This window comes from Leucoraja erinacea, chromosome 28 (assembly GCF_028641065.1).
Source record: "Leucoraja erinacea ecotype New England chromosome 28, Leri_hhj_1, whole genome shotgun sequence".
Lineage (NCBI taxonomy): Eukaryota > Metazoa > Chordata > Chondrichthyes > Rajiformes > Rajidae > Leucoraja > Leucoraja erinaceus.
The window spans coordinates 25,556,244-25,567,310 of NC_073404.1; the positions used below are offsets into that span (position 1 = coordinate 25,556,244).

Here is an 11,067-nt window from a genome sequence, read left to right on the forward strand (position 1 = left end):
AAGGAGCCAATTGGTGGCAAAGTGCAACTTTAGCAACTACAGTGTGGAAACAGGCCCTTCGGCCCGACCTGCCCACACCGGCCAACATGTCCCAGCTACACTAGTCCCACCTGCCAGCATTTGATCCATATCCCGCCAAACCTGGCCTATCCATCTACCTGTCTAACTGCTTCTTAAACATTGGGATAGTCCCTGCCTCAACTCGAGTACCTCCTCTGGCAGCTCGTTCCTTACACCCACCACCCTTGCTTGCTTGTGAAGAAGTTACCCCTCAGATTCCCATTACATTTTTTCCCTCTTCACCATATTAGATAAATTTATTATAAGCCTTTGATTGGGGAAGATAGCAGAAGTGGACATTGGCTACAGGACATGTGGCTGGGTTGGCTCCAACGTTCTAATCTCTAACCTTTGTTCCAACTACCTGCCTGTCTTCTGTGTCCACCTGTTACCTGACGTGCGTTGTCCTTTCTCCTCTCATCCAACTTTACACCCCCCCCCCACCCCCCACCTAGAATCAGCCTGAAGAAGGGTCCTGACCTGATTCGTCACCTATCCATGTTCTCCAGAGATGCTGCTGCCTGACCCGCTCAGTTATTCCAGCACTTTGTGTTTAGTTTGGTTTAGAGATACAACAGGGAGACGGGCCCTTTGGCCCATCGAGCCCATGCCGACCGGCGATCACCCGGCCACTAACATAACCCTACACTCTCAGGACAATTAACAGAAGGCAGTTCACCTACAAACCTGCACGTCTTTGCGATATGGGAGCAAGCTTAAACCCATGGGGTCACAGGAGAACGTGCAAACTCCGTGCAGACAGCACTTGTATGCTAGATCAAACCCAGGTGTCCGGGGTTGTGAAGGGCCTGTCCCACTGTACGAGGTAATTCAAGAGTTCTCCCTAGTTTCCCCTGATTCGAACTCGGAGAATTACGGTAATGGCCGCTCGTAGGGGCTCTCGTGGACATTTTTCAACATGTTGCAAAATCTTCACGAGCTTACTGCGTTTCCCGAGTACCTGGCGTTAGCGTTACGAGCCGCTAAGAGACGTCCCCGAGCTCTGACGTACCCGCTACGTACATTCTACGTGCTTACCACGAGTTTGATTTTTTTTAAAACTCGGGAGAGCTCTTGAATTACCTCGTACAGTGGGACTGGCCCTTAAGGCAGCAACTCTACCGCTGCGCCACGGTGTTGCCGTGACCCTCTTGTGTAAACCAACATCTGCAGTTCCCTGTTTCTCCAATAAAGATGATGGTTCTATTATTCAGTCTATGAATGTCAGTATTATAGTGAAACAGCTGAGGCAGCATTAACCCATTACCCGGGCAAGCAATCAATGCTGTTAGTTCCAAAGACGTTGTCCACTTCCTTAAAATGCATCCTTAAAATAGAAGCATCATTCATTGTCATTCCACTAATCCCAGTGTAGTTACACTTTGTGACAATGATCCAACACTACAGAAAATAGGGGTACATTACAGTACCTCTGTCTCAGTATCGACAAGATGACAAGCACTTAATAATTTTAAAATTCATTTTGATTGATTGTAACAGACAGCTGTTGCCCTGAAACGGAAAGCTTGCGAGATGTTTTATCGCCTTGCGGAATAAAGCACATGTGGCTGAATCATTTAACAACACAGTGTCTTCATATTAAAGCTCGTGATGTACGGGAGCTATTTAATGACTAGCTGATATTTTCTGCCGATTTTTTTCACCATGCAAACAAGGTGAATACGAATAAATGACAGAGCGTTCAGTGTTAGTGTGGGATTACACTCCAGGAAACAAGTAACGGAGCGATTGATGCACGTGGCTCACTTGCCTCTAACGTCAGGGAACTGTGGGCATTTTGATCATGAGCTTGATCGTTTTAATGAAAATGAAATTATGGGCAGAGCTTCCAAATTCTCGGTGTCAAATAATGGAGCTAGAGCCACTGAATTAACAGGTAAGTCATCCCTGATAAGTTCAGACAGTAAGACATAGCAACTGAATTAGGCTATTCTGCCCATCGCGTGTGCTCCCCCATTCGATCATCATGGCTGATCTATATTTCCCTCTCAAACCCCACACTATAAGACCATAAGCTTGAAAGCCCTCACTCTCTTGCACAAACTACACTGGGATTAATGGAATGATGTTTCTATATCCAAGCATTTTAAGGACAAAGACAACTTCTTTGGAACCAACCACATTGAGATGCTGCCTGTCTCATTGAGTTACTCCAGCATTTTGTGTCTGTCTTTGATTTAAACCGGCATCTGCAGTTCCTTCCCACACAGCATTGATCGCTTGCTCAGGTAATGAATGGGTTCATGCTGCCTCACCTGCTTAACCAGGATACTGGCAGAAGACATGAAGCTTGAAAACCCTCAGTGTCCCATTTAATGTGTTTATTGAACAGGACAATGCTTCCCTCAAGGAAAACAGTGAGGAATTTCATGCTAACACACAGCATTGATGGGACAGTATGGAACTCAAAACTTGCCAACCTACATGAAGCTTTGTGAAATCACAGACTGGTTGTTCTCTGACAACCCCCAGCAGATCGCAGATGGATTACCCCGTCGATGTTGCAGGAACCAAGTGAAAAGGGATTTACATTTGGGAATTACATAAGGATGCGACTCAAAAGACAAGCTGATTATGTTAGTTCTTTGGCAGTCTACGGGAATTTTATGCGTGCAGTTTGACCAAGCAGCAAGCAATAATGTGTGGTATTAGCCATTAACTTCTCAAAGAAAATTAATGAGCTTTAAGAGTGCCAACACAAAAATAATCTTCCAGATTAGTACAGATTCCCAGATATTTGGGGCAACACGGTGGTACAGCGGTAGAGTTGCTGCCTTGCAGCGCCAGAGACCCGGGTTAGAACCTGCCTACGGGTGCTGTCTGCACAGAGTTCGGACGTTCTCCCTGTGACCACGTGGGGGTTGCACAAGTTATAGGAGTAGAATTGGGCCATTCGGCCCATCGAGTCTACTCCGCCATTCAATCATGGCTGATCTCTGCCTCCTAATCCCATTTTCCTGCCTTCTCCCCATAACCCTCGACGCCCGTTCTAATCAAGAATTTGCCTATCTCTGCCTTCAAAATATCCAATGGACTTGGCCTTCACAGCCCTCTGTGGTGGTGAGTTCCACAGATTAACTAGCCTCTGACTAAAGAAGTTCCTCCTCACCACCTTTTCTCCGGGTGCTCCGGATTCCTCCTACACTCGAAAAGCCGTACAGGTTTGTATGTTAGTTGGCTTCGATAAAGATTGTAAATGACCCCTAGTGTGTAGGATAGTGCTAGTGAACGGGGTGGTTGCTGCTCGGCGCAGACTCGCTGGGCCAAAGTGCCTGTTTCCACGCTGGATCTCTAAACTAAACTAAGCTAAAAGCAGTCGTTTTTTTGATCTCGCATTTTACTCTAGCAGTTTTTCCTCTGGCCTGTTTCAAACAGCACTTGAGCAGTCACTGTTGCAGATTGACTGGAGCATATGTTTTGAATCAGAACTAGTTCAGGTCAGATCACTTCTGATTTAATTCTGTTCCCCCAGCCAGTCTACTTAATTGAAATGATTTCCAGCTGATTCCAATGACTATTGCAACCAGGGAAAACGTGACAAGGCAACTTCAGGAAACAAGAGGTTGGGAAGTAGTGCAGCTGGCTGGCTGGAAAAATGTCGCTGCAGGTAGGTGCCATCTCGAACCATCTCATGTGTTTCAACCTTATTCCTGTTCCTAGTTTATTTTGTGTCAAGGTGTACACAGTCTGAACATTCATGCCATCGTCTGGTTTAATGGCAACTGAAGCACCTGGATAAAATCTTTGGCCTTACACCCTTATGCCCCTGTCCCACTTAGGAAACCTGAACAGAAACCTCTGCGTCCGTGCGGTTCCCGGAGGTTTTCGTCAGTCTCCCTACCTGCAACCGCCGGGAACCGCACGGAAACCTTGGGCGGGGCGCAAAGTCTCCAGAGGTTTCCGTTCAGGTTTCCTAAGTGGGACAGGGGCATTTAGGCTATTCGTTCCACCAAGTCTACTCTACCATTTGATCATGGTTGATCTATCTCTCCCCTCTCAATCCCGTTCTCCTGCCTTCTCCCCATAACCTGACACCCGTACTAATCAAAAATCTATGTCTGCCTTGAAAAATATCCATTGACTTGGCCTCCAGGGCCTTCTGTGGCAGTGGCGATGGCAAGTGAAGGCTAACTGAAGAGAGAAGGTGCAACAAAGAAATTACCCTTGCATTTTCACAATGTTCTTAGTCATCAGTGAATGTTAGCCATGCATTGCCCCTTTTGAATAAAAATCTGATTCCTTCACCCCCAGCCTTTTAATTATTTATGGTTAAATACAAACTGCTGGAGGAACTCTGCAGATCAGGCAGCATCTGGAGGGTATGAGACAGACATCGTTTTGAGCTGGGACCCTTCTTCAGATTAAAACGTCATCTGTCTCTTTCACTCCATGGACGCTACCTGAACTCGGGCAGTGCGGCACGGTGATGCAGCGGTAGAGTTGCTGCCTTACCCTGCTTTCAGCCCCAGAGACCCGGGTTCGATCCCGACTACGGGTGCTGTCTGTACAGAGTTTGTACGTTCTCCCTGCGAACCCGTGGGTTTTCTCCGAGATCTTCGGTTTCCTCCCACGCTCCAAATACGTACAGGTTTGTAGTTTAACTGGCCTGGTGTTTGTGTAAATTGTCCCTGGTGTGTGCAGGATAGAGTTAATGTGTGGGGATCGCTGGTCAGTGCGGACTCGGTGGGCTGAAGGGCCTGTTTCCGCGCTGTATCTCTAAACTAAAACTAAAACCGTCTCGACCCGAAACGTCACTCACTCCTTCTCTCCAGAGATGCTGCCTGTCCCACGGAGTTACTCTAGCTTTTTGTGTCTATCTTCGGTAGAAATCAGCGTCTGCAGTTCCTTCCTACACATAAAACTAAAACTCCTCCAAATGTTTTTTTTTTAAAACTCAAGATTTCAGCCCCTGCAGTCTCTTGTGTCCGTCGTTCTTTGGTTCCTTTTGAAGTGTGAGGGTGAAATTAGTCTCTCTTCTCCCCCCCCCAGTGAAGAGGAATATCAATGGATCATAAGCTGACAGTTTCACACTTTGCTTGAACTTCTCCAGTGTGAGTTCAAAAGGAAAATAAAATTGGACGCCGTGTAAAAGTGGCTATTGATTTGTTCCGTTTGGCATGGTTGGGGAAAGCCCGATTTCACTCTTGTGCCCTTGCCGGGCTGGTCACTGTGATAAGCAGTCGTGTCACGTCGCAATAACCCAGTCGATCGCAGTTGGATTTACAGCCGCTGATTACAGCTGTTATTGCGGGGCCATGATCGACAATTTGTACCCTGGTCTCGGAACGGGTTCGCCCCATCTGCACATTCATCGCCACCTCCACAGAAAGCGCGGGAAACGCTTAGTAAATCAGACAACGCGGCCTGGAGTGAACGGAGGGCCAGTGACCTTTCCACAGAAATAGTTCCAGCACTGTTTTCCTGCCAAGTTTCCAGTCCCTCAAGTATTTTACTGTTGCATATTAAGGCACACAGTCCTGGCTATGACTTCATAAGTTCTTAAGTTAAAGGAGTAGAATTACTCCGAAGGACCCAACCTCTTCAGATTTCAGTTATTAGCATCGTTCAATTATTATGTGGTCTGAATTTCTAAATTAAGCTCAGTTCCGTCTTATGATCATAAGTGAATTAGCAGAATGAGGCCATTCGGCCCATCAAGCCAACCAATCACGGCTGATCTATCTTTCCCTCACAACCCCATTCTCCTGCCTTCTTCCCGTAACCCCTGACACCCGTGCTATTCAAAAATTCAAGCCTTTGAAAAAAATATCCATCGATTCGGCCTCCACAGCCGTCTGTGGCAATGAATTCCACAGATTTGCCATCCTCTGACTAAAGAAATTCCTCCTCATCTCCTTTCTAAAGGTACGTCCTTTATTTCTGAGGCTGTGACCTCTGGTCCGCGACTCTCCCACTAGTAGAAACATCCTCTCCGCACCCATCCTCTCCACATCCACCCTATCCAGATTGCTGAACTAATCTAGCCCCTATTGCAATGATGTGCGGATGCCCTATATTAGGTTGGAAGCTTCAACCCATTGGAGTGCACTTCAGCATTCTCAAGGGTACTGAACATGAGTTTTCATCTCTCTGTATAAATGAAGTGTACACCTAAATTCTAAATTATTTGGTGTGTACTTTCAATAGCAGGACTCCCTGTCAGGAACTATCCATGCAAACAATTACACTCATATTTTTGATTTATTTTGTTCTCAAAACATATAAAGGACAGCACGGTGGTGCAGCAGTAGAGTTACTGCCTCACAGCACCAGAGACCCGGGTTCGATCCTGACTACGGGTGCTTGTCTGTATGGAGATTGTACGTTCTCCCCGTGATCTGCGTGGGTTTTACCCAGGTGCTCTGGTTTCCTCCCACACTCCAAAGACGTACAGGTTTGTAGGCTAATTGACTTGGTATAATTTAAATTGGCCTTAGTGTGTGTCAGATAGTATAAGTGTGCGGGGATCGCTGGTCGGTGCGGACTCGGTGGGCCGAAGGACCACGCAGTGTCTCGAAACTAAACTAAAATGACACTCCTGCAATTTTTCCCTTTTCACCGCAAATTGAAAAGAGGACTTTTTTTTTTCTCTTGTTTCTGGAATCCTGTTTGCAGCTATCAAACATTTCTCATCTGTTTCCATTTGCCCTGGACCTTTTTCCTTCTCCATAAGTAGTTAAGGTAACTTGATATTTTTACGCAGCAGTGTTGCAGCATTTCAAGAACACGGGATTCCAAGTGTGGAAGGAATGTACTTTTTAAATGTCCATTTCTCGATAGATTTCGGAATGGCAACTTTTTTTGATTCGAACCTATAACTATGCTTGAGTGTTTCTTGGTGAAGGACTGTTTTTGGGGAGGGAGGGGAGAGTGGTTGAGGGCAGTTTCAGTAACAAGGGGACATGCTAGTGTGACTTATCGCCTTGGAATTTGCCGATCTTGCTCCAATTGCCTTCTGCAGCAATCAAGTGATTTTTGATAAAAGTTTTAATTTTTTTTTTCTCTTTTCAGTTTTTCTTCTTGGCAGAAACTGGGAATTTATTTGAAATGTTGTGAGTTATTTGAAAGGATCCAAGTACACCAGCATAAACTGGAATTAGGTAGTGTTCCGATTGTGTCCCACTTTTATGATTTTTCTTTAAGACTTTGCAAGTTAAGCGTAGTTAATTTCCGTTCATTTTTAGTGAGGTTGTTCTGTGATTATTAGAAACTTAAATATACAATGTGTTAGGAGCAACAATTGTACAGAACAATCTTTGCAGTTATGTGCTAACTTGCAGCAATATATATATAAATTTAATAAGATTTTTGAATGTTTGAACAGTAAAATGCTTTAATCTTACTGTGGTGCTGTAACATGAGCAGTGGGGAACCCACTTGATCAGTATTCAAAACAAAACATCTTAAAGAGAGATGTTCATGTGTGTGTGTGCGTGTTTACAGAGATCGTGTCATGAGTAGGTTGTCTGTTGTTTGCACAGTATTGTACAAATAGTGACTGCTTTGACCACATATAGATCTAGGCATTTAATGGGACACAGCAGGGAACAGTAGGGCTGCTTACCCCGTTACAAGGACAGGTAGTCACTGCAATATCTATTGAGCTTCTGCTATGCTCAGCACTCGGTACTATTGATCAGTCGTGCTCTGACTAGTAGCCATTGACTCTGGGCTAATCGAGGAAAATGTAAGTGAACTGGTGGCTGTTTGACAAGGAATGGCCTTCAAGCTGATTTATCGCCATTAGTTTTTCTATTGTGCCCATTTCTGCAAGGGGGGGGGGAGGGGAGGGGGGGGGGGGGGGGGGGGAGTCCTTTGGAATTTGACCAACATAAGTAACCAGAGAATGTATATCTAGCACAAGGCCTATTGTTAAAATAAACTTGGAAACATAATTGTCCCGAGTGTGTAGGATAGTGCTGGTGTACGGGGATCGGGGGTCGGTGCGGACTCGATGGGCCGAAGGGCCTGTTTCCGCACTGTATCTAATCTAAACTAAATAAGCGTCTATATCTCTTGTTTCCCTTTTCCCTAACTAGTATGAAGATGGGTCTCGACCCGAAACGTCACCCATTCCTTCTCTCCAGAGGCGCTGCCTGTCCCGACACCAGCTTTTTGTGTTTAAAGGGCCTGTCCCACTTGGGCGTCATTTGCGCGTCACGCAGGTGCCATGACGCGTAAATGATGTTGCGTAAATGACACGCAAATAACGCCCAAGTGGGACAGGCCCATAACTTTAAACTAAACTACTGTTATCTGGTAAACCTATCCATGTTACTTCCCCAATTTATTTAATTATTTCAGAAATAACCAATCTCATCTGAGTGTGTACAAGCTGTGAAAGTCGTGAAAAGCTTCCGACTGAATGAAACTGAGGTTATTTGGGTTTCTTACTTGCTAATTCTTTAGCAAATTGTCTCTTCTCCCCACCCCTCCGTAGACTGCTCCTACTGCAATCCATTAATCCCTTGACCAAAATGTATAAGGTGTTAGTCAGTCCTCTCAATACCGCTGGAGTGAACATTAATAATAAGAGCCAGAGCCATCTTTAAACCCACAAATATTAATTATAGCGAGTTAAAGCACTAACCAAATGAATATGAAGCTAGTCACTTGGATGCAATCCAACTGGGCCACTTGGTCCCAATGGTCTACACAGGCGTTTAATACTCTACAGGAGTAGCACACTTTGAATGTGAAGGAGAGTTGTCATGATGTCAGGTTATGTTTTGCAGTGCATGACTTTTTCCCCCATAACTATTCCGATCATAAAGGGTGCTGCTAACTTTTAACAGTGTGGACTGATGTTGGTGGGAAACACAGCATTAAAGAAAATCGAAAAGGATTTTTTTTTTTTTTTTTTTTTTTTTTTAAACTTTGTGTCCGAACTAGGTCTTATCCCCAGAGGTGTGATGCCCAGGGTATCGTACAGAATGAAACTTGCGCAAAAGAAACCGACTTTAACTTGGTGCCGATTAAGAAAGCAGTCACAATTTGTTCTGGTGTACTATATATACACACCCTTGGGCTGGGAATGCAGGGGAAGGATATCAGAATATTGGTGACTTTTGATGCAAGCAAAAAAACCTCCAGCAAATGTTGGAGCGTTAAACACAGCGTTAAAGAATATCTTTGAGCAGCATTTTGTGCATCAGCCGCGGGTGTAGTTTTCTTGAACGCTTATTGAGTTGCAAAGCCTGCGACAATTACGGATAATAACTACCGAGAAGGAAAAATGTCGGTTTGGTTTATTGTCACGTGTACCGAGGGGCAGTGAAAAAGCTTTTGCTGCGTGCCAACCGGTCAGCGGAAAGACAATCCGCGATTAGAATCGAGCCTTTTACAGTGTGTGGATACATGTTGAGGGAGTAACGTTTAGTGCAAGGTAAAGCCAGCAAAGTACGATAAAAGTAAGAAATGTTGCCGTGGGAGTAGAGATTTAAGAGTGTGGAGCGATTGTAATATGGGATTGTAGATCTGCGTCTGTGGCTAGCATGCAAATAGTCGCCATCTTGGGTTGGACGCCATCTTGGGTTGGACGCCATCTTGGAATCAAACACTTGTACCTGGATAAATAAAACCATACTTGCTTTGGAATTGATTTGATGCTTTCTTCCTACATCCCCTCGCCAACTTTTTGCTGATACTGTGATTTTAATAATTATATCACTAAAAGAGATGGTTATAGCGATGGAAATGATGTGTTCATTTAAAGAAAATGTTTTAAAACGCTCCCCTCAACTTGGAAATGTGATATTCTAATAGTGTACAACACTGGTTTTCATTTCAGTCCTTTTGTGTTCACTTGCTATTCATTTTAAGTGCCTTTTGTATCACTTAGCATCGAAGCATATGTTAAAAATCAAAGGTGTTTATTTTTATTTTTTTAAACTGTGGGGAGTTCTAAAATTGGCACCTCCACAGCCTTCTAAAGGGGAGCCAGCCTTCAGAAATAACTGGCTCAGTGTTCACCACATCCCAGGGTACATAATTGGTAGCACGCAAAAAAAAAAAACCCCACCCTTCCAGAGTTCACGGAGGGCAAATATCAGGAGAAAAAGCTTCGCATTTCACCTCATCCGTTTTCTTGGACTGTGAAAGTGATTTTAAGTGATCAGCTCCAGCTCCAAAATATTGAATTAGTAATCACACTGTGAAGAACATGTACACTTCTAATGGGATTAACGCTTCCTATGTGCATCTTCTTAACAGTTCTCTGTTTTAAGTGGTGCGCTATTTCAGTACAGTGCTGCTTGGTAATTAGTAAAATTCCCCAAACAAAGAATTTAAAAAAAAAAAAAAATTGTGTGCCATTTTATTAAGCATTGACACTCAAAATTACATCTGCCTAATATACGATGAATTGCGTAGATTTATTCTAAATTGAACTTTTATATATTTCCTAAATCGAGTTCTGGATGATCATCTAATGACACAGTAATCATGGCAGCATATAGGAGTCCCAAAATATTACAGTCATAAGTGATAGGAACAGAATTAGGCCATTCGGCCCATCAAGGCTACTCTGCCATTTAGTCATGGCTGATTTAACTCACCCTCCTAAACCCATTCTCCTGCCCACAACCCCCAACCCCCTAATCAAGAATCTATCTCTGCCTTAAAAATATCTGTTGACTTGGCCTCCACAGCCTTCTGTGGCAAAGAATTCCAATTGGTTAAAATGATCTCGCTGATTCTTGTGCACAGAATCTCGCTTAGTTCTGAGAATGATCGTTGACAATAGACAATAGGTGCAGGAGTAGGCCATTCGGCCCTTTGAGCCAGCACCGCCATTCAATGTGGTCATGGCTGATCATCCCCAATCAGTACCCCGTTCCTGCCTTCTCACCATATCCCCTGACTCTGCTATTTTTAAGAGCCCTATCTAGCTCTCTCTTGAAAGCATCCAGAGAACCTGCCTCCACCGTCCCTCTGAGGCAGCGAATTCCACAGACTCACCACTCTCTGTGAGAAAAATTGTTTCCT

At 44.4% G+C, this 11,067-nt stretch overlaps 1 long non-coding RNA gene across 1 annotated transcript; it reads left to right on the forward strand.

Moving 5' to 3' along the window:
• The first annotated feature begins 3,978 nt into the window (after positions 1-3,978).
• On the forward strand, positions 3,979-10,141 carry LOC129710803 (uncharacterized). Its single transcript, XR_008725733.1, has 2 exons — positions 3,979-7,661; positions 8,308-10,141. It is a non-coding gene; the product is annotated as an uncharacterized LOC129710803 (long non-coding RNA).
• Positions 10,142-11,067: the final 926 nt, after the last annotated feature.